The following is a 24,664-nucleotide window of genomic DNA, read 5'->3' as shown; positions in this document are numbered from 1 at the left end:
TGGGAGCCTAAGATTTTACTAACAAGATGTCTTGTTTTCTCAGTTTCTCATGCTCCCAAACCCCAGATGTGTTCTATCCGTGAGGATTATTTTTCTTTTAGATTTCCAGATTGGTTTCTCACTTCTCAATCATCTAATAATATTTATAGGGCCTTCCTTTTATATAAAATTAGTATTTCACAATATGTACTTTTTTTTTTTAGCTCATGATTTTCTTCTCCTAAGTCCCATGCTGGCCGGGATTTCAATGGCTGGCGCCAATACCTCATCTCCAGGTCAGTTCTTTAATTCGGAGATTCACTTCATTGTAGTATATTTAACTTAAAGCTCAGCGCACTCACATGTGTGCACACACATGCTTGCACACACACAACACATACAGGAACACATATGCAAGCGTGTGCACAGGCACGCGCACTTGCACACACATGCTCACACACACACACACACGCATGCGTGCACACACACACATACACACAAACATATACACACACACACACTGTACCACATCCTCTTCCAGAGCTGTTTCCTTATATACAACAAAGACTTATTTTGTTGCTAAATCATGAATTATTTCTAAACACTGGCTGTTTTGAATCACAACAAGCCATGTCACATGATGTGATCACTGCTCTTTCTTTAAGAACACTTCCTGACCTTCCTTAGACAGGAAATGGGAAGTGGGGCTGCCCTAGAACAGCTTTAAAGACATTCTGTGTTTTGGAAACTGCTGTGGGGATAACATGGGCCGTTTTCTAACCCAGGTAAAGGCAGGAGCAGAGAAAACCTGTCTTGCAGCTTCCGGGGAGTACTCACGCACTGAGAACTGGGAGGTGCCTCTCTGTTTATTTAGTAGCAGGACCTGAGAGCTGGGGACTGAGCTGTCTAAAGTTAAGTAAGAGAGCTGGCTGGCGTGGTGCCTGCTGTACGTGCATGACAGCGGGCCCTGCGGCTGCTCTTGGAATTTCTCTTCCTTGCATCCGGGTCCATCCTCTGTGATGTTTGCAGTAATGTTTCTGGTGGAAGCTCCTGCTGGGTTCCACAAAAGTCCCTATTTCTTCTGGTCAAAAATGCACCTGTCGCCAATAGTCTGTGTGACGACGTTGTGTGGAGGGGCCTTTTCTTGCTGCCTTGGGTGTTTGCGATGTTCACTTGTGGCTCAGTTTTATAGGTCTCTGCTCCTGATCACTTTAGCTTCCTGTGTGGCCAGGAAATGAACAAGAAAAAAAAGGGGGGGCTGAGGCCCCATGACACCCTTAGAGGGGGCAACCCTACCTAACATCTAGAAGATCTCCTGCTGTGCTGCACAACCTCTCAAGGGGTGATCCAGCCCTCAACCCATGGCCTCTTAGGGACATTTCAGATCCAGACACATGTAGACTCCGGTGCGCTCTCAGAGGCGCACAGGACAAAGGTGGGTAGAGATGGCCAACACTGTCCAACTATTACAACTCCATGCTGTTCTAGAGCCTGTTTCCTACTCTGATGGACTCCTAGCCCTTCTTTCTGGGATGTCCCTGGGAGTCCTGCTGCAGTCACTTGCACTGTTTGACCCCTTGGGCTTGGATATGCAGTAGCCAAACAAAGTGCAATTTTTCACTGAAGGGCTTTCAGTGTCTCTTCTAAGACAAGGAGCTGCACGATGCTTAGCTGCTGTGCTCCGGCAGGGTGGCGGGAAGATGGGAGCTCCCCTACTCTTTATGGATCACAAAGGCCTGAGCTAATAGGTGTTATCAGAAAGCCAATTAGAAATACATTTCATTTCTGTATGGTGGAAGGGGAGTGTGCAGGGGCTGGCTGTGGAGAGGGTGTGCTCACTGCTACTGCTGTGGACACAGGGTCTGGACCAGGCTGTGTGAGGAGGAGGAGGAGGAGGAGGAGGAGGAGGAGGAGGAGGAGGGAGGCTAGCTGGGGCCTTGCCTAGGTGGGGGTGGGGGTGGGGCAGATTTTCTTTCTTAACTGTGAACTAGATCCAGAGCTAGTTTCCCTTCTAATCCTCTCCATTTTATTTTTTCCTCAGCCTTGTTCTACTGGATTGTGTTGAGTTCCTTTTAAACACTTTGTGACTTGAATGTGAAAAGCACCCACCCACCCCACCCCACCCCCAAGCTGTGGCACTCTCTTGGGAGGTTGTAAAATCCCAGGAGTTCCAGTCTTGCCACTGTGGGTCTGAAGACACCATGTTTTCCCCTCCATGTGGACTGCAGGCCTCAGGCTGTGAGCCAGTCCTTTCTCCCAGGTTGTTTTTCCAGTGTACCTGGTCACAGCAACAAGGAAACTAACGCAGACACCAACTCACACTCTCCCTCTTCCTCTGCGCTTGAGGACCAACCGTCTTTTCTTCACTTCTCTTCCCCTTCAGCCTCACAACTTTGGTGGAGGCCCCTCTGCCTCTCCCTTAGCTGCTGTATCTTGTACTGAACTTCAAGATTATTCTCCCTTCTCCCCTAAGAATCTGTGGCCAGTTAAGTCAGCTAATGGAAGCAAGAAATTCAGACTTAAAATGTTAGTAGCATCTATTATAAAATACAATATGTGTGTCTGTGTGTGTGTGTGTGTGTGTGTGTGTGTGTGTGTGTGTGTGTGTGTATGCATCCATCAGGTTTTTATTTGTATGAGCAAACTTTCATAGCAACCTAGCACAGCTCTGAGGGGATGTGCCTTTTCTGTCAGCTGCATTCTCTGGAGACACACTCAGTGTGCAGGCCATTCTGGCCCCTCCACTGACGGCACAAGTAGCTGTTTCTGCACCTCTTTCCCCTCGTTAGACTCCATGTTCCTTACCAGCAAGCACTGCTCATTTCGGAATGGGCACTGCAAACCCCTTTAGTCTCCATGTGGACAAAAGTCATCTCTAGTCTTCAGAAGTACTTACTCAGGGCCTCGGCTCTGTTCTGCTGAGCTGGCTCAGCCCCTGCTAGCTTGCTTTCTCCTGCTGTACAGTCTGGAGTCTCTCGTGTGCCATTCTGGACGCTCCACTGCTGCTCCCCGAGCTGCTTTCCACAGCTCCAATCCTCATCAGCACAGTCTTATTATAGAGCCTTGCACTGCTCTCATCCTTCATTTGCCTTCAGTGTAAGCAGAACGGACCTCATTGTACAGGCAGTAAATGAAGCCGTCAGCACAGAAGAGCCTAATAAAGACATTTGCTTACTTTAACCTGTGCTGTCACAGCTGTGTCTGCACACCTGTGCATGTTTGTGCACATGCATGTGTGCCTGTGTATGTGTGTGTGTGCCAGTATGTGTCTGTAGCTGTGCATTTGTGTGTATAGGTAGATAGATAGATGTGTGTGTGTCTAAGCTTATGTACATGTGTATACATATCTGTATGTATCTGCATGTGGCTATATGTGTGTGACTGTGGCTATATGTGTCTCTGTGTGTGTGCCTGTATGTGTCTAAGCTCGTGTACACATGTATGCCTATCTGTATGTATCTGCGTGTGGCTATATGCGTGTGACTGTGAGGTTTTGTATATATGTGCCTCTGTGTGTATGCCTGTATGTGTCTAAGCTTGTGCACATGTGTATATGTGTGTCTAAGCTCGTGTACACATGTATGCCTATCTGTGTGTATCTGCGTGTGGCTATATGTGTGTGACTGTGACTTTGTATATACATGTGTCTCTGTGTGTGCCTATGTGTGTATGTCTATATGTGTCTAAGCTTGTGCACATATGTGTGTGTGTGTGTGTGTGTGTGTCTCTGTGTGTGTGTGTGTGTAAAGGATATAATATCAAAGTTATGTTTCTAAAGAAAATGCCCAAGAAGTGAGTCACATTACTCATAAAGTGCAAACCAAGCCCAAGTCCACAAAAAGTCACTTTGCTCCTATTGGGATACTGTCTTCTACACACTTGCTGCATAGATGACACTGACACTGCACAACCTCCACTTTTTCCATTACATTTACTCCATCCATCTTTTATAAGCATATATCTTGTTTCAGTTTATTATCGGTAGAAATTGTCATGTTTTCTTCTGTGTCAGGAGCCACTCAAGACACAGAACCCCGTCTGTCACCTCCTCTTTTGCACCCGGGACACCATGGTGCACTCCTGAAGTCTCCCTTTGGGCGTGAAGTTTCTGTGCACCCTGTGGTCATTTGTGAGCCCTTGCTTTGTATCGGAGCAGTCGGGGCTGGAATTTGGAGTCACTTCTGGCAAGGACAATCTGCCTTCTGCTCTCTAAGCCTACCCAATGTGAAGAAGACTCCAGGTTTGCTTTTCACAAATCAAAGTGCAATTCTCTCCATTTCCAAAGACTCCTAGTCTCTGGGCATCGGAATGTTCAAGAAGGAAGCATCCAGATGTGTACCACATTCTCTTGTTCTTCAGTGTTGCCACCATTCCTTCCTTTGTTTCCATTCTCACAGTGATGCTGATCCACATACAGGCATGCACGCGCGTGTACACACACACACACACACCAACCTCTGTGCAGAAAAGGCCACTTAAACCATATCTATCTATACACAAACAACAACAGCTGCTGTCCCCGAGTCTTCTAGATCCATGTTCAGTGTGCTGCTGGTACCCCGTAGGTAAACAGCTCGGATTTTCTGTGAGGCTCCTGAAGCTCCTGCCTGAACCAGTAAGATAAAGGTGACTCCTGCCGTGGGAGCGGAGCTTGCTCCTGAGGCAAGCCTCCTTTGACTTTCACACGTTACCTAAATCAGAGACACAAGGAATCATCAGACTTCCTGGGTGATAGTTGTATGTGCTTATGTGTTCATGTGTGTGGGGGCGGGGTCAGAGGACAGCCTTGTTGTTATTCTTCAAGCAACGTTTACCTTTGGTGGTGTTTTTGAGACAGGGTCTCTCAGTGCCCTGGAGATTACCATGTACGTTAAGTTAGCTGGCCAGTGAGCCTCAGGCTTCTATTTGCCTGTAACCCCAGTCACGTTCCTGCCACCACTGCCACCATTGCCACCACCACTACTGGGATGATACGGATGTGCTCCCATGCCTGTCTGTTTTAGGTGGGTACTGAAGATCAAACTCATCCTTCTGGCCACTAGGTAAGTGCTTTACCCACTGGGCCATCTCTTAGCCCACCATGGTGTATCTAATTCATTAGAGAAAACATATGCTCTAGAATTTGAAAGTCCCACTGGAGGAAAGCTGTGTCCCACTAAGGTCCCTTTCAGTGGCTCCTCCTTGTCTCCAGCCTCTTCCTCAGGTGTCTGCCTACTTCATGATCCATGGCATGGTCACAAAGCTCCATAGGGATCTGAGAGAACAGACAAGGTGTTCCCCCGAATGCAAACGGTGTGGGTGCACAGCTCTGCTACCAGCCTGCAGGGGCATTCCCCTTTCCCTAACAGTGCAGCCCGCTTCCCTGTGTCACCCACATTCCCAGCTCCACCTTCACATCCTTCCACTGATCCCCAGCAGAGCTGCCTCTGCCTCCAGCCAAGTTGCCTTCAGTGGGGCCTCTCACAACTACTCTCTGCCCTTGGCCCACTGAGCAGGACCAAGGCCAACTCATCCCTCATTGCCCCCTCTGAGAAAGGCAGAAGCTGCCCCATGACCACTGTTTATTTCATCTCCTCTCAACTGTGGAATCTGAATCACAACTGAAATGTCCGTGAGTCACACCAGAGTTCCCACTCACAGCATGCTAGTGTGGGCAGCCCCTGTCCCCCGCAAGGAGCTTCATCCTGGTGACGGAGCAGCGTCTGGCCACCGCCTGGCTGGTCCTCCTATTCCCCATTGATTCTTCAGCAATCTCTTCACTCAGCCACCCAAATTCTCCTCAGAACAATGGTTATTTCACTTCTGCCCACAATAGGTACTTCAACCTCAAAAGCCAATGGTTTCCACTCTTGTTAGACTTCCTCCCTCCTCCCTGACCTTTTGCAGCCTTCTCTTACCCACCTCACATGACTCTGTGGTTCTCAGAGCTGACCTACTTCCCTGTGAGGCCCGTGCTTCTCCCAGACTCCCAGGAAGGGAACATATACAGAAGTATAAGAGATCATGAGACCCCTAGCAACATTTCTCTAACACATCATCTGTGCTGGACAGAGAAACTGAAAAACAGCAAACCGGATGACAGAAATATACTTAGGACAAATTTTTTAAATTATCTGATCGTGACTTCATGGAAGAAGTACATAGCAACAACAAACCAAATCTGTCAAGAGCCTGAGCTATGTTTCTGTGTTTACCCGCGCAGATTCCAGAATGTTCTGGAGAGATGGGAACTCGCCCTTTTCTCTCCTGATCTATCTTTGTGCTGTTCTATCTGTAAGTGAGAGCAGATGAGACTCTCTGCTTCCCCAGAGCCTAGGGGACCACAGGCCAGGAGAAGGCAGCAAGGCAAATAGGGCAGACTCATGGTTTCCCATGTCAGACCCCAAACTCAATAAAAGCCAGAGTCAGCAGTGGGTAGCATGCACATTGTCCTTGTTAACCCTGTCACAGTTGCCTGAGAAAACTGACTGGGTGAGACAGACCCGTGGACATGTCTGTGGGACTTACCTCGGTGGTTTGCTGATGCAGGAGGACTCTACTCTATGGGCAGCACCATCCCTGCATCGTGGATCCTGAGCTGTATAAGAAAGCTAGGTGAGTGTGAACCTGAGCGAGCTATCAAACACTGTTCCTTCCTCCATAGTTCTTGCTTGAGTCCCTGTCCTGTATGCCCTCCGTGATAACTGTGGCCTGGAAGTAAGCGTAAGTCAAAAAAATCCTTCCCTCCCATAACTTGCTTTTGGTCACCGTGTTTGTCCCAGAAGCAGAATGTAAGGAGACTCACGAAGATTCCAGTAACAGAGAGGCTGAGTCCTGGGCTACACAGAAAACCTTGCCTTACAAAAGCAAGCAAGCAAACAACAAAACCTCTCGCTGAACACTCTGACCTCTGGCCGCTGTCTAGTCCTGCTGTCCACCTGGGTGCAGAGCGCTGTTCTTCAATTCGTGGGGCACTTTGTGTCACTCCTTATGTATGAAATCACCACGCTATATAACCTTTCTAATATGTTATTTGGACTGTTTTTTTTTTTAAGTCTTTTCACTTTTTGGTGAGTTAAATTAGAATCTCATCCGTTATCTGGAGACAATCACCCAGATGGGAACTCGTGCCCCTGATAGGCCCTTGCTCCCACCTCCACTACCCAGTTGTCACATGCATCCCCCTAAACCCTCTGCTCCCTGTATGGTTGGTATTGCTCAAGGGTGCAGTGTTGTTCACTTTTTCCTGCCACTCAAAATCAAAAGCCAATGTGTGAGCTGGCATCTTCACACGCCAGTCCCTGTCTCACACTGGTCAGGGTTGTTTCCTACGGTTACTATAATATGTGTACACCTGTTCTCATACATTTGTGTATTAAGCACTGTTCAACGTCATGTTATTTCTGTCATACTTCCTAATTTACATGACTAACATCACCAGTTTAAATCCCTTTAAGGAAATATCTTGTCTATCTCTTTGCCTTTGTTCATCTCCAGCTGTGTTGTCATTACAGTGCTGGGTACCAAATGCAGAGCCTTGCACATACCCCTCAGCTGAATCCTTGACCGCGGCCCTTAATTTTTTTTGTCTATCTTTAAATTGCCTCTGTGAATTAACGTATTACCAGATATTCTTTTAATGCCATGCATTCAAATGGCTTCTCCCTTCCAGCAGCTACAGACAGAGTTCTCCACATTAATCACGTTAGCCGTACATTCACACTGATGTCTGTCCTTGTAAATAGAATCCTCTCCAACTTTCCCTGCATGGTTGGCTTTTGCTGAGATGAAATGCTTCTGCATATGGATTTCTGTGTTTGAGAGCATTCCTTGTCCCTTTACTGTTTTGGTAACTGAAGTTTGTGTTTCCATTGCTTAGTAGTGTATATCTATACACACACACACACATTTTGAGGGGGTTGAGTTTCGGGGTTTGATTTGGGTTTTGAGAGAGTCATACTCTGTAGCTCTGGCTAGCCTGGAACTTGCTCTACAGCTCAGACTGACTTTGGACTTGTGTGTGTCTTTCTGAGTCAGCCTCCCCAAAGCTAGGGTTACGGGCATGTGTCGACACACTGTGATTGCTGATTATTTTTTAATGTATATTTTATCCTTTAACACTTACTATGTGTCTCCTGAACATGATACTAGGCCTGTGGCTCAGCAGCTCTATGAAGAATGGCACCCTCTTCTTACCCATTGTGTCTTCCTTAGATTCTTACACTTTTCAAAATGGTTTCATGGTAAAAATGAAATGTTTTTGTCTCTAAAATTCATTGTTCTAGTCTATTTAAACTATCTACCACAGTCATTGCTCCCTGGTGAATAGTCATCTCTTACCACAGTTCTTAACTTTTAATGTGCTGTTAGTTTATATGTTACTTAGCTTGCTTGATAGCTTTTGAGGCAGGGTTGCATGTAGTCCATGCTGGTCTCAAGCCCCACTGTATAGCCAAGGATGACTTTAACTTCAGAACCTCCTGCCTCCACCTCCTGAGCACTGGGTATATAGGTGTAGCTTTTGTGCTGCTGGAGATCTCGCCCAGGGCTTTGTGCAAGCATGCTTCCAAGTGAACTGCATCCAGAGCCCTTCTGTACCTTCAAATGTCTTCCCTTTGACCCCACTCTTGAAGGATAGTTTGGCTGGTTTTAAAGTCACAGTGACTATTGTCCATCAGCTGTGTGTTTAGCTGCCATTCGTGTATAGATAACCTTTTCTGTAATTTTAAATTTACACTATCTTTGAGATCTGCGGGATCTGAATCATGTAGGAGACAAACCTCTGGGCTGATCTGGGAATAGCTTTCTAGACGAGGCTAAATGAGATGGAAGATCCTGCTGGGTCAGAGATTTATGACCAATAAAAAGCAGAAAGGCAGCTGTGCACACCAGCATTCATCTCCCTCTGCTTCCTGACCGCAGATACAATGTGACGACCAGCCGCAGATACAATGTGACGACCAGCCGCAGATACAATGTGACAACCAGCCACAGATACAATGTGATGACCAGCCGTAGATACAATGTGACGACCAGCCGCAGATACAATGTGACGACCAGCCGCAGATACAATGTGACTACCAGCCCCAGATATAATGTGACAACCAGCCCCAGATACAATGTGACGACCAGCCACAGATACAATGTGACAACCAGCCACAGATACAATGTGACAACCAGCCACAGATACAATGTGACGACCAGCCACAGATACAATGTGAGGACCAGCCCCAGATACAATGTGACAACCAGCTGTAGATACAATGTGACGACCAGCCACAGATACAATGTGATGACCAGCCACAGATACAATGTGACAATCAGCTGTAGATACAATGTGAGGACTAGCCACAGATACAATGTGATGACCAGCGTAGATACAATGTGAGGACCAGCCAAGGATACAATGTGACCAGCTCCTTCCTCCTGCTGCCGTGCTATTGCCCTCAAGCTGTGAACCAAAATAAACCCCTCCTTTCTTTTTCTTTTTTTTTTAAACCCTTCCTTTCTTATGCTGCTTTTGTCAGCTATTTTGTCACAGCAACAAGAAAAGGTAACTAACACAATCGGTCCATGTTTGGTTCTGCACTTACATTGTTTTACATCTTAAATCAAATTGTTGTGCTTTTCCATTTTATCTTACTGATTTTTTTTTTAACAAAGAAAGGAATAGCAGTTTATAAGAAGCATTTTCAAGTCTGAGAGGTTTAAAAGGACCTAGACACACCGTTCATCACTGTTCATAAAAATCTTATTCATAAAAGCTCTGTTCAGTGCCTGTAGCTTAGCTCTCTGATTTACTTAATGGTTCCATTCATGATTTTTATCCCTTTATAAATGAGAAAATGTCTTTCAGGGTTGGGAAAACAGGTCCTATGTAGTCTATCCATGCAACCCAGAGGGCACAGACTGTAGCACTCAAAAACTGTATTTATTTGATTTTTTCTACTATTCCAACAATTCTATCATCTTTAATATATATTGTAGACTTGGAAAGCAGATTCTGGTCACTTGCACTACTCTTTAGGTTTTTATTAATGTGGCATAATCCAGGGACATCTGGGAAGAAGGGGCCTTAACTAAGAAAATGCCTCCATCAGACTGGCCTGTACCAAGTCTGTGGGGATATTTTACTGATTAATGTTTGGTATGGAAAGGCCCAGCCCTCTGTAGACAGTACTGCCCCTGGGCTGTATAAAAACAGCAGGCTGGAGAAGCAAGTCATTCGGGCAGATCTGGGCCCAGGGGTTCTGCACAAACTATGCCACCAACCAAGGACAATACATGCAGTAAACACTGAACCCCTACCCAGATCTAGCCAAGGGACAGGTCATTCTCTGCAGATGAGTGAAGAGTGGGGACTGACTTTCACATGGACTCTGGTGCCTCATATTTGACCACGTCCCCTGGATTGGGAGGTCTGGTGGCACTCAGGGGAAGGATAGCAGGCTACCAAGAAGAGACTTGATACCCTATGAGCATATACATGGGGAGGCGGTCCACCTCAGTCACAGTCATAGGGGAGGGGAATAGGGTGAAAGCGGGAGGGAGGGAGGAATGGGAGGATAGAAGGGATGGGATAACAATTGAGATGTAATATGAATGAATTAATAAATAAATAAATTTAAAAAAAAAAGAAAAGTCATTGAACAGCGCTCCTCCATGGCCTCTGTTTTAGTTCCTTCCTCCAGGTCCCTGCTTTGCTTGAGTCTCCACATTGCCCTCCCGTGTGAGGGACTGTTAGGAATGCAGAGACCAGCTGTTATGCAATAGCAGGAGCCATCGAAGCTGAGATGCCCTCTGAAACCAGTCAACCCAGCTGCCAAAAAGACTACCTATCTGACAAGGTGAGCTGCAAAGACTGAAATCAGACTCTGAAAGAAGCAGAAACCAGCCAAGCTGCCTGGAAGAGGTTTAAACCAAATGAGCCACTTGGAAAGGACACTTGCTAAGATGGCTTTGGGCTATGCAGAGTGCTCCAGGTTTCCAGTTTTGTGAGCTGTCACCCACGCAGAGAAGAGCCTTGGTGATGTAGCTCTCTTTGAGTCATTCCTGCTCCTGTAAGCAACCCCAATAAAATTCTTTGGTACTTTAGTCTGTTGAGGGGTCCCTAACTGGGGTGAGTAGACGTGTGTGACATCTTTCCAGGAAAATTTTTGTCACATAACACCAGTCAAACTTTCCTCTCTGAGTTGGTTTTGGTCATGGTCATCACAGCAATAGGAAAACTAGGCAGAACACTTCTGAAGACTGTCCAGTTGGCATGTAACCGTAAGGCAACAGTCTTAGGACACAGAGACCCAGGCGGTCTTATGGGCCTCTATTACTTGGCCTGTAATGAGCAAGTTGGAGTGCATCCCTTCAGAGACAGCTTTGTCTTCTACTTGTCTTGTGTCTAATTCTGACCCTACCATGATATAAATGCATACTTAGATCTCAACACATTCTTATGGTGAATTTAAGAGTTTTCTTGGTCCTTCAGCCTGACATAAGACAGGGACTGCCCACCAGAAGCACAAGACTCTGAGATGTGCTACTTTTTACCAGTTAGATAGCAAGCATCACAATCTCCACACTCAGAAAACACCCAACCCTCTCTCTCTGTGTCCCCTGCTCCTGGTCCTCTAAACCCTTGGGCCTGACAGCTAAGGAGACCGCCCAACAATGGTGGAGCACGACAGTCTTTGCCTCCTTTCTTGCTATTCTTGTACTGTAGTGTCTCACCTGTCTCCTGAGACTTTGGTGCCGGGGATGTATTTTATTTGTCCCATCCCTTGTGAGGACAGATAAGTTAGAGTGCTCTTTTGTTCCTCCTCTGGAGCTGTTCTTTGTTTTATCGGTAATGCATGGGCTGCAGAACAACTCTAATAGGATCTGTTCTGGGTCGCTGAAGGACGTGTGCAGACTAGAATTCACCTTAGGAGGATCGTCCTGAGTCGGGGAAAGAGATCTCTGTCCTAGGACAACTACCTTAAACCTTTGTATGCAGAGGAAGGCTGACCCAAGATTGCTCACAGATGTATACATCTGCATCCAGCCAAAGATAATGCAACCCAACACAAAGTTGTAAACTTATTTTAAACATTATTAGGGCTTTTGCTTGATGTTTTGTTAACTATATTGCAGAGTTCCACAGTGTGAACTTTGTAGATGACAGGACTTTCCAAAGGAGAAAGGGGGAGATTTGACTAGGGAGGAGCATGAAATAAGAATGAAAGCAAAGGCTCGAGTGGTGCCATCTGAAGATGGACAAAGGGGTCACAGCCAAGGGTCACTGCTGGCCTCCACACAGGGAAAAGGGAAAGATATCTTCTACTCTAAGAGCCTGAAAGTTGATTAGTTCTGATAGCAAGGAAAAATGCAGGTGAGACTTCCAGAAATAGAAAATAACAAGTTACCTTGTTTTAAGTCTCTGGGTCTTGATGTTGGACTCAGTTGTTATAGCAGCAACTGGGAGTAATGTACAATGACAGAAATTCTATGTGTTCAACTTCTAATATAAAATGACCCGGACTCTGTAAGCCGTGTAGTCCAGAATCCTAAAATGTAACTGGTGCCATCCCATAGACTGGGGCTGCATAACAAGGAGAAAGCTAGGAGCAGCATTCATCTCTCTGCTTCCTGACTGCTGATGGGTACCATGTGACCAGCTGGTTGTGACTGTTGATGGGTACCATGTGACCAGCTGGTTCTGGCTGTTGATGGGTACCATGTGACCAGCTGGTTCCTCACTGCTGATGGGTACCATGTGACCAGCTGGTTCTGACTGTTGATGGGTACCATGTGACCAGCTGGTTCCTCACTGTTGATGGGTACCATGTGACCAGCTGGTTCTGACTGTTGATGGGTACCTTGTGACCAGCTGGTTCCTGACTGCTGATGGGTACCATGTGACTAGCTGGTTCTGGCTGTTGATGGGTACCATGTGACCAGCTGGTTCTGACTGTTGATGGGTACCATGTGACCAGCTGGTTCCTCACTGTTGATGGGTACCATGTGACCAGCTGGTTCCTCACTGTTGATGGGTACCATGTGACCAGTTGGTTCTGACTGTTGATGGGTACCTTGTGACCAGCTGGTTCCTGACTGCTGATGGGTACCATGTGACTAGCTGGTTCCTCACTGCTGATGGGTACCATGTGACCAGCTGGTTCCTGATCCTGCCACCATGCCTTCAACACATAAATGACTGTACCCCAAACTGTCAGGTATTTTTGTCACAGTTACAAGACAATTTACTGATAGAGTCACCAAGGCTGGAAATGATATACACAAGGAAAACATCCCAGAAACACCCTGTGAGCTAGAATTGAGTCTCTGATTGATGAAGGATATCTGAATTTTTAACACTGTCTCCACTTTAATCAATTAATCATTTACAAAAAGGTGAAGCAATAGAAACACCCAAGAAGTGGCCTAATTATCCATAATTTGGGGCACACCAATTCTCTCCTATCATTTGTTCTTGACGGAAGCTGGCTTCTGAATTTTGCATCTGTTGTCACCCACTTATTATGTTCTATAAGATACGTTTTTATATCATTAGAAAAATCTGTGCTTATTCTTCCAGATAAATTGTTACTAAGGTTTTTTTTTTTTTGGTGTATATTCATGCAGTTGTTTTTGTTTCAAAACATTAAATAGCAATTATTTAATATTTAACAGTTCCTTCAAGGGCTTACCATAGAGATGGTCTGTAGAGAACGGTTTAGCAAGTTATTGTCAAGAAAGTAGAGACACCTGACCCTTTGTAGAGGTAGAGATATTGAGTAAGCAGGATTTCGTAAAGATGCACACATTGATGGGTGCCTTGAACTCTGTGCATGAAAACCACCAGTGGTAAGCCTAGGACGTGCTCAGGTAGGAGCAGGAGAGGGAGGAGTTGACAACCTTTCTGTCCTGCAGATTTTCCACTTGTAAACCTGCCCAACTCTATGAGTTTGTCAGTCTTCAGAACATAAAACACACATGGTGGTGCATGATTTATAAGCCTGAAATGACAGGATCAGAAACTGATCATAAGTCTTGGCTAAATTTTGAGTTTGAGCGCAGGCTAGTGATATATGCTGGCACTCTCCCTCAGACTGAACCAAGGACCCAGGGCTTGGGCGGGTACAGGCACGTTCTTGAAAGCCTATCCACACACCAGCCTGCAAGCTGCACTGGCACTCTGTCTCAGGCTGCATGGGTGGATCTGACCTCAGGTCACCCGGCCAACCCAGGGAAAGTCCCCGGGTCTAAGCAGGCACAGGCGTGCAGGATCCACATAATCAACAAAACCAAGAGCTGGTTCTTTGAGAAAATCAACAAGATAGACAAACCCTTATCCAAACTAACTAAAAGGCAGAGAGACACTATCCAAATCTACAAAATCAGAAAGGAAAAGGGAGATATAACAGCAGACACTGAAGAAATCCAAAGAATCGTTAGGTCTTACTTCAAAAGCCTATACTCCACAAAATTTGAAAATCTAAATGAAGTGGACAATTTTCTTGATCGATTCCACTTGCCAAAGTTGACTCAAGAACAGGTAAACACATTAAATAGTCCTTTTTCTCCTACAGAAATAATAGCAGTCATCAAAAGTCTCCCAACAACAAAAAAAGCCGAGGGCCAGATGGCTTCAATGCAGAATTCTACTGCACCTTCAAAGAAGAGCTAATACTGATACTTTTCAAACTACTCCACAATATAGAATGGAAGGAACATTACCAAACTCATTATATGAGGCCACAGCCACCATGATATCTAAACTTCACAAAGAAAGAGAATTTCACACCAATTTCCCTTATGAACATTGATGCAAAAAATACTCAATAAAATACTCGCAAACCGAATCCAAGGATACATCAAAGATATCATTCACCATGACCAGGTAGGCTTCATCCCAGGCATTCAGGGATGGTTCAATATATGGAAATCCATCATTGTAATCCACCATATAAACAAACCGAAAGGAAAAAAACCACACAATCACCCCCTTAGATGCTGAAAAAGCATTTGACAAAATCCAACACCCATTCATTTGTGAAGTCTTGGAGAGATCAGGGATACAAGGCACATACTTAAACATAATAAAAGCTATATACAGCAAGCCAATAGCCAACATCAAACTAAATGGAGAGAAACTCAAAGAAATTCCACTAAAATCAGGGACTAGACAAGGCTGCCTACTCTCTTCATAGCTCTTCAACATAGAATTTGAAGTTCTAGCTACAGCAATACTACAACAAAAAGAGATCAAGGGGATCCACATTGGAAAGGCAGAAGTCAAATTATCCCTATTCACAAATGATATGATAGTGTACATAAATGGCCCTCAGAATTCCACTGGAGAACTCCTACAGCTGATAAACACCTTCAGCAAAGTGGCTGGATACAAAATCAACTCAAAGAAGTCAGTAGCCCTCCTGAAAACAAGTGGTTAAGGGACTGAGAAAGAATTTAGGGAAACTACGCCCTTCCACAATAGCCACAGATAATATAAAGTATCTTGGTGTAACTCTAACCAAGCAAGTGAAAGACTGTATGGAAAAAGCTTCAAGGGTCTGAAGAGGGAAACTGAAGAAGATATCAGAATACAGAAATTTCTCCCACGTTCCTAGATTGGAAGAACGAACATAGTCAAAATGGACATTTACCAAAAGCAACTTACAGATGCAATGCAATCCCTATCAAAATATCTACAAAATTATTCACTGACCTTGAAAGATCAATTCTCAACTTCATATGGGAAAACAAAAATCCCAGAATGGCTAAAACAATCCTGTACAATAAAAGATCCCCTGGAGGAAACTCTGTCACTGATCTCAAGATGTACTACAGAGCAATAGTAATAGAAACAACATGGTACTGGCATAGAAAGAGGCCAGCTGATGAATGGAATAAAATCAAAGACCCAGAAAGAAACCCACACACCTATAGACATTTGATTTTTGACAAAGGAGCCAAATCCATACAATGGAAAAATAACATCTTCAACAAATGGTGCTGGTCTAACTGGATGTCTACATGTAGAAAAGTGCAAGTAGATCCATATTTATCACCATACACAAAACTCAACTGCAAGTAGATTAAGGACCTCAGCATAAAACCAGATACACTAAATCTACTAGAAGAAAAAGTGGGGAATAGCCGTGAGCTTATTAGCACAGGAGACAATTCCTGAACAGAACACCAATAGCTCAGGCTCTAAGTTCAACAATTAATAAATGGTACCTCATAAAACTGAAAAGCTTCTGTAAGTCAAAGGACACGCTGTCAACAGAACAAAACAACAGCCTACAGACTGGGAGAAGATCTTTATTAACCCTACTTCTGATAAAAAGCTAATATCCAATATATATAAACAACTCAAGAAACTAAACATCACAAAACCAAATGACCCAGCTTAGAAATGGGATTCAGTGCTAAACAGAGAATTCTCAACAGAGGAATATCGAATAGCTGATAAGCACTTAAAGAAATGCTCAATGTCCTTAGTCATCAGGGAAACGCAAACGAAAACAATCTGAGAGGAAACCAAGATGGCAGAGCCTAGTGTGTACCATGTCTAAGGAGCAGAGGATCAGAGGCTACGAAATGGACTGAAAGGAAGGAATTGGGGAAGATCAGAACCAGCTTCCCATTCCCATCATGGCTGAACAACCCCAGGTTCAGGAGCCAAAAGCTTCTAGCACCCTGAATTCCTCTGAATACTCAAGTGGACACAGTAGGCCCCCTGGGTAACAGAGAATTGGCACAGCAAAACCAAGTCTGCAGAGCTCAATTGGTCACGGGCCACGACCCACATTAGCTACTATATCCAGATAAGGCCTGTGGGACAACTGAGCAGCTTTGGGCTTGGATCTCTCTCCACCTGCCTGTGGCTTACTGCCCAGGCCCATCTGGGACATGGGGAACTAACAAGCAAAGGTGACACGCATCAGCTGATATCCCTAAGAGGCCTGTGGGATTCCTGAGCGATTGGCTTTGGGCTTGGCTCTCTTTCTCCACCCACCTGTTGCCTACCAGCCTGGCCCATTTGGGACAAAGAGAGCAAACAGGCAGAGCTGAGTTGAGCATGGGCAAAAGCCCACATTAACTGCTATCCAGATAAGGCCCATGGGACAACTGAGAAGCTTTCGGCTTGGAGCTCTCCCCACCCCACCCTGACCCCCGCTGCTTGTCAGTCTGGCCCATCTAGGACACACACAAAAAATGAACCAACAGAGGTGAGTCAGGCTTCGGCCACAACATACATTATCCACTATGCCCAGGAGAGCTGAGGGGCTCCTGAGCAGTTCTAGACTTGATGCTCTCTCAGCCTGCTCCTCTCCTTCCTGACACAATTGAGTTACAGATAGGGAACCCAGTGGAGATGAGCTGGGTTCAGGCTCCACCACCCAATGTCTACCACCCTGAGAAGCCCTCAGCTAAGTTATAGCAAATACGCTTCAGGTCGGAGCTATCTCTCCTGGCTCCTGACCTACCTGGCCCACATGAGACACATACAGTCAGAGACCCAAATGGAGGACTCTCAAGGCCTGCTAACACCATAAATAATGAGATGGCTAAAGGCTAACACCAGAAGACAAGCAACAAAACCCAGAATCATACATATGACACCACTGGAACCCAGTGATCCTACAACAGCAAGCCCTGGGGATATAAAGGCAAACTTATCAGAATTACATCTGACTTCTCAACAGAGACTATGAAAGCCATAAGGGTCTGAACAGATGTCAAGCAGACACTAACAGATCACAGATGCCAACCCAGACTACTATACCCAGTAAAACTTTCAATTACCATAGATGGAGAAAACATAATTTTGTACAACAAAACCAAGTTTAATCAGGACCTAGCCACAAATCTAGCCCTACAGAAGATACTTGAAAGAAAACTCCAACCCAAGGAGGCTAACTATACAGAGGAAAACACAGGAAGTAAATAATCCCACATCTATAAAACCAAAAGAAATGACACACACACACTCCAACACCAATGTCAATGGCCTCAACTCCCCAATAAAAATACACAGGTTAACAAATGGATGTGAAAACAGGGCCCATCATTCGGCTACATACAAGAAACATATGTCAGCAATAAAGATAAACATTACCTCAGTGTAAAGGGATGGAAAAAGGCATTGCAAGAAAATGGACCCACGAAGCAAACTGGAGTATCCATTATAGTATTTTATAAAATACACTTTCAACCAAAACTAATCGAAAGAGATGGGGAAGGACACTTCATATTCATCAAAGGAAAGGTACACTAAGAGGACATCTCAATCCTGAGCATCTATGTCCCAAATGCAGGAGCACCAACATTCATCAAAGAAACCACACATTAATAGTGGGAGACTTCAACACCCCACTCTCACCAATAAATAGATCATTGGGACAGAAACTAAATGGAGAAATAATGAAACTAATAGATGTCATGAATCAAATGGACCTAACAGATATCTATAGAACATTTCACCCAAACACCAAAGAATATACCTTCTTCTCAGCACTTCACAGAACCTTCTCCAAAATTGAGCATATTCTTGGCCACAAAGCAAGCCTCAACAGATACAAAATGATAGAAATAACTCCTTGCATCTTATCAAACCACCAGGAATTAAAACTGGAACTCAAGAACAGAAAGCCTATAAACCCATGGAAACTGAACAGCTCCCTACTCAATGACCTCTGGGGAAGGAACGAAATAAAACATACACTTCATAAAATTCAATGAAAATGAAGGCACAATGTATCAAAATTTATGGCTCACAATGACAGCAGTACTAAGAGGAAAGATTATAGTACTAAGCACCTCCCTAAAGAGATTGAAGAGATTCCATACTAGCAGCTTAGCAGCTCACCTGAAAGCTCTAGAACAAAAAGAAGCAAACACATCTAAGAGGAGTAGAGAGCTGGAAATCATCAAACTCAGGCTAAAATCAATAAGTTAGAAACAAAGAGAACAATTCAAAGAATCAACAAAACCGAGAGCTGGTTCTTTGAGAAAATCAACAAGATAGACAAACCCTTATCCAAACTAACTAAAAGGCAGAGAGACACTATCCAAATCAACAAAATCAGAAAGGAAAAGGGAGATATAACAGCAGACACTGAAGAAATCCAAAGAATTGTTAGGTCTTACTTCAAAAGCCTATATGTCACAAAATTTGAAATCTAAATAAAATGGACCGTTTTCTTGATAGCTACCAATTACCAAAATTGAGTCAAGAACAGGTAAACAAATTAAATAGTCCTATATTTCCTAAGGAAATAGAAGCAGTCATCAAAAGTCTCCCAACCAAATAATGCCCAGGTTCAGAAGGATTCAGGGCAAAATTCTATCAGACCTTCTAAGAAGAGTTAATACTAATTCTCTCCAAACTATTCCTCAAAATAGAAACAGAGGGATTTTTAGCAAACTCATTCTATAAGGCCACAGTCACCTTGATACCTAAACCTCACAAGATACAATAAAGAGAATTTCAGACCAATTTACTTTATGAACATTGATGCAAAAATATTCAATAAAATACTTACAAACCAAATCCAAGAACATATCAAATATATTATTCACCATGACCAGCTAGGCATGCCGGGGTAGTTCAAAATATGGAAAGCCATCAATGTAACCCACCATATAAACAAACTGAAAGAAAAAAACCACATGATCATCTCCTTAGATGGTGACAAAGCATTTGACAAACCCAAAGCCCTTGGAGACATAGGGGATACAAGAAATGTACCTAAACATAGTAAGTGCAATATATAGCAAGCCTAAAGGCAGCATCAAACTAAATGGAGAGAAACTGAAGTCAATTCCACTGCAGTCAGGGACATGACAAAGGAACAGCCCACTCTCTCCATATCTCTTCAATATCGTGCTTGAAGTCCTAGCTAGAGCAATAAGACAACCAAAGAAGATCAAAGGGATACAAATTGGAAAGGAAGACATCAAATTATCACTATTCGTAGATGATATGATAGTATACATAAATGACCCCAAGAATTATACCAAGGAACTCAGACAGCTGATAAACACCTTTAGCAAAGTGGCTAGATACAAAATCAACTCCAAAGAAATCAGTAGCCCTCCTTTATACAAAAGACAAACAGGCTGAAAAAGAAATTAGGGAAACAACACCCTTCACAGTAGCCACAAAAAAAAAAAAAACATAAAAAGTATCTTTGTTCTAACCAAGCAAGTGAAAGACCTGTATTAAAAACATAAAAAATAAAAAAAACTTCAAGTCTCTGAAGAAAGAAATTGAAGAAGATATCAGAAGATGGAAAGATCTCTCATGCTCATAGGTTGTTAGGATTAACATAGTAAAATTGGCCATCTTAGCAAAATTAATCTACATATTCAGTGCAATTCCTATCAAAATGCCAACACATTCTTTACAGATCATGAAAGAACAATTCTCAACTACATTTGGGGAGAAAAAAAAAACAGAATAGCTAAGGTAATTCTGTACAACAAAAGATCTTCTGGAGGCATCTCCATCCCTGATCTCAAGCTGTACTATAGAGCAACAGTAATAAAAATGGCATGGTACTGGCATAGAACCAGAGAGGTGGAACAATGGAATCAAATTGAAGACCCAGAAATAAACTCATATACCATGGACACTTGATTTTCAACAAAGAAGCCAAAATCATACAATGGAAAAAAGATAGCATCTTCAACAAATGGTCCTGAACTAACTGTATGTCTACATGTAGAGAAATGCAAATAGACCCTTATTTATCACCCTGAACAGAACTAAGGTCCAAGTGGATCAGAGATCTTAAAATAAAACCAGACACACTAAATCTGTTAAAAGAAAAAGTGGGGAAGGGCCTTGAGCTCATTAGCACAGGAGACAACTTCCTGAACAGAACGTCAGTAGCTCAGGCTCTAAGATCAACAATTAATAAATGGGACTGTCAACAGAACAAAATGACAGCCTACAAACTGAGAAAAGATCTTCATCAACCCTATGTCTGACTGAGGGCTAATATCCAAAATATACAAAGAACTCAAGACATTAAACACCACCAAACCAAATAATCCAATTATAAAATAGGGTACAGAACTAAACAGAATTTTCAACAAAGGAATATCAAATGGCTGAGAAACACTTAAAGAAATGCTCAGTGCCCCTAGTCATCAGGGAGTTGCAAATCAAAACAACTCTGAAATTCTATCTTACACCTGTCAGAATAGCTAAGATCCAAAATCAAATGACAGCACATGTTGGTGAGGATGTAGGGGAAGGGAAACACTCCTCCAATGCTGGTGGGTGTGCAAACTTGTACAGCAACTTTAGGAATCAATCTGATGCTTTCTCAGAAAATTGGGAAAAATTCTACCTCAAGACCCAGCCATACCACTCCTGGGCATATACCCGAAAGATGCTCCACCATACAGCAAGAACATTTGTTCAACTATGTCCACAGCAGCTTTATTCATAATAGCCAGAATCTGGAAACAACCTAGATGTCCCTCAACTGAAGAATAGGTAAAGAAACTGTGGTACATCTACACAATGGAATACTACTCAGATATCAAAAACAAGGAAATCTTGAAATTTTCAGGCAAATGGATGGAACTAGAAATGATCATCCTGAGTGAGGTAACCCAGACCCAGAAAGACACACATGTTATATACTCACTTATAAGTGAATATTAGCCACATAATACAGGATAACTACACTACAATACAGAGGCTGATGCACCAACCAAGGACCATGTATGATGTGGACCTAGCCACGCTACTCAGATGTAGTAGACAGGCAGCACAGTCTCTTTGTGGATCTTACAACATGGGGAATAGGGACTACTTTTGACGTGGGCTCTGCTACCTGCTCCCCACGTTGATCACTTCCCCCTGGTGGGGCAGCCCTGCAGGGCCAAAGAGAAAGAGGATACAGGTAGTACAGACAAATGAGCTTTGATAGGCTGAGGTCAGACGTTAGGGGAGGAGGGCTCCCCTTTCTAAGGAGTAGGGGAGGGAAGGGGATCTGAAGGAGACAACGGAGGGGGCTACAATCAGTATGTAAAGTGAACAAATTAAAAATCAGAATTTTTTAAAAGAAGAAAAAGGAAAAAAAGATAATTATTTCCTTTTCACATATTTTTATCTGTCTGCCCTCATGCTCTAGTACAATTTACCTTGTTACAGAACTTAGGGTGCCTGAACTCTGTATTGAGTCTTTGCCTTCTATATGGAAATAAAAGTTTAATGTAAAAACTAAAAATCAAAAAAACAAAACGACTCTGAGATTCCATCTTACACCTGTCAGAATGGCTAAGATCAAAAACTCAAGTGACAGCACATGCTGGTGAGGATGAGGAGAAAGGGGAACACTGCTCCAATGCTGGTGGGAGTGCAAAACTTGTATAACACTTTGGAAAACAATCTGGTACTTTCTCAGAAAATTGAGATTAGTGCTACCTCAAGACCCAGCTATACCATTCCTGGGCATATACCCTAAAGATGTTCCACCAAGGACATTTGTTCAATTATGTTCATAGCAGCTTTGTTGGTAACAGCCAGAATCAGGAAAGGACCTAGATGTCCCTCAGCCAAAGAATGGATAAAGAAATGGTGGTACATTTACACAATGGAATACTACTCGGCTATCAAAAACAAGGAAATCTTGAAATTTGCAGGCAAATGGATAGAAATGGTCATCCTGAATGACATAACTCATACCTAGAAAGATATGCATGGTATATACTCACTTATAAGTGGATATTATCCCAACATGGATGTCCTCGGAGTGACCCCACCCAGTGGGGGAATGGGGACAGATGCTGGGACTTGCTACTGGACTCCAGGTGAGAGTCGTATGGAAAAATGGGGGGGGGGTTGGATAGAAGGACCCAGAGGGTCCAGGAGACCCACAAGAAGATCATCAAGGCTGGTGAATCTGGACCAAGGGGGATCTGCACAAACTGTTGCAGCAACCCAGTACAATGCATGCAGTAACCCAGACACCCTGTTCAGATCTATCCAATGGACAGCTCATTCCCCACAGTTGTAGAGAGAGCAGCAACTGCCTCTGACATGGTCTCTGGTGCCTCCAATCTGACCACTTCCCCCTGGTTGAGAGGCCAGGTGGCACTCAGAGGAAAGGGAAGCAGTCTGTCTTAATGAGACCTGCTTTGCTGTGGCCATATGGTGGGGGAGGAGGTCTCTGTCTGTCAGAGATCTGGGGGCAGGGGTGGGAGAATAAGGTGAAAGAGGGAGGGAGGGAGGGAGAGGGAAACAGGAAGTTACAAGTGAGGGGCTAAAAATTGGGATGTAATCTGAATAAATTATTTAAAATAAAATATGACTAAAACAAAAAATGAGTTTGAGGACAGCTACCTTTATAAGGAGAAATAAAAATGTGCTAGACTGTAATAATCTTAAGTTAAAAATGAAGAAAAAAAGTAAACACTTTATTAAAGATGGCTCCCATGAGGAAACCATTGTTAGCCATTGAGGGCCAAACTCATTTGGAGGATATATCATCAGGTGTAGGTTTTGAGGTTTCAAGGCCTCATGACATTTCTAGTACGTGTGTGTGTGTGTGTGTGTGTATGTGTGTGTGTGTGTGTGTGTGTGTGTGTGTATGCACATGTGTGTGTATGCACGTGTGTGTATGCACGTGTGTGTGTATGCACGTGTGTGTGTGTGTGTGTGTGTGTGCGCGCGTGCGTGTGCATCCCACTTCCCCTGCTTCTTGCTTCTGGCTCTAGATGTGAATTCTCACCTTTCAGCTTCCAGTTCGAGCTGCTGTGCCGCCACCTGTGCTCTGCCACCAAATTGTCACCACCATTAAAGACTCTAGACCCCTGAAACTATGAGCCAAAATAAACACGAGCAAGGCTGGTGAGGGAGCACTGCCGTGCTCGTCTCTCATTTCTGCTGAGGACGCTGGGGAGGTGGTAACAGAGTCATGGCATCTCTCTTACAAGTGACTGCCTGGGGAGCCACAGTCATCTCAAAAAATCACAAGTAAGGAGCTCATCCTAGAGCATCATGTGCGGGCTTTGGCTGGCTAAGATCTGATCTCAGATTAAGGAGCACGTCCTTCTGAGAAATACTCATACCGGTGAGAGGAAGCATTATATGGGGGGGGGGGCTCAAGAAATGAGGAAGAGGCTTTCAGTCACCCTCACTGTCACCTTCTCCCTCTCCCCGTTCCACACTGTCATTAAGTTCTGCTTCAGAGCTTACCTCCTACTTTATTTCTGTAACACCATCTCAATCAGGTCAGCAAACTGTCTTGTTAAATCAAACACACACACACACACACACACACACACACACACACACATACACACTCATGCATGCATGAATGTATGCACGCACTCATGTATGCACTCACACAGGAAGGAAGGAAGGAAGGAAGGAAGGAAGGAAGGAAGGAAGGAAGGACAACAAAAAGGAGGAAGCATCCCATCTGCGGCTTAAACCCTGACACTGTGTCTCCAAGGCCTCTTCTCAAACTCCACCCTAGGAATTTCTGACTTATACACTGCCCTGTTCCTTTCTGGAGTAAGCCATTTAATAAGACACAACAACTGTACCACGGGAGATTCTACATAATCACTCCCATGCCCTCTTTTCCCAACATTCTCTGGGTCCTTGGACTCAATTGGCCCCTCCGCTTTCTACTTGGCACCAGCCCAGAAAATTAGCCCTAAACAGCTCAACACTCCAGGCTTCCTTCCAGGCAGT

The 24,664-nt window shown here is 44.1% G+C and overlaps 2 long non-coding RNA genes across 3 annotated transcripts in view; one reads left to right on the top strand and one right to left on the bottom strand.

The window, feature by feature from the left end:
• The window catches only part of LOC311583131, a 123,316-nt gene that overhangs the window by 34,443 nt on the left and 64,209 nt on the right, over window positions 1-24,664 (bottom strand). The window lies entirely within an intron of this gene.
• LOC311583132 lies at window positions 202-6,567 on the top strand. Its single transcript, XR_014774387.1, has 3 exons — window positions 202-275; window positions 4,983-5,021; window positions 6,430-6,567. It is a non-coding gene; the product is annotated as an uncharacterized lncRNA (long non-coding RNA).

Source organism: Acomys minous (genome assembly GCF_964271855.1).
Source record: "Acomys minous genome assembly, chromosome: 14".
In the NCBI taxonomy this organism is placed as follows: Eukaryota; Metazoa; Chordata; class Mammalia; order Rodentia; family Muridae; genus Acomys; species Acomys minous.
The sequence above is the reverse complement of the archived record's forward strand: the minus strand, read 5'-3'. Positions and strand labels throughout refer to the sequence as shown.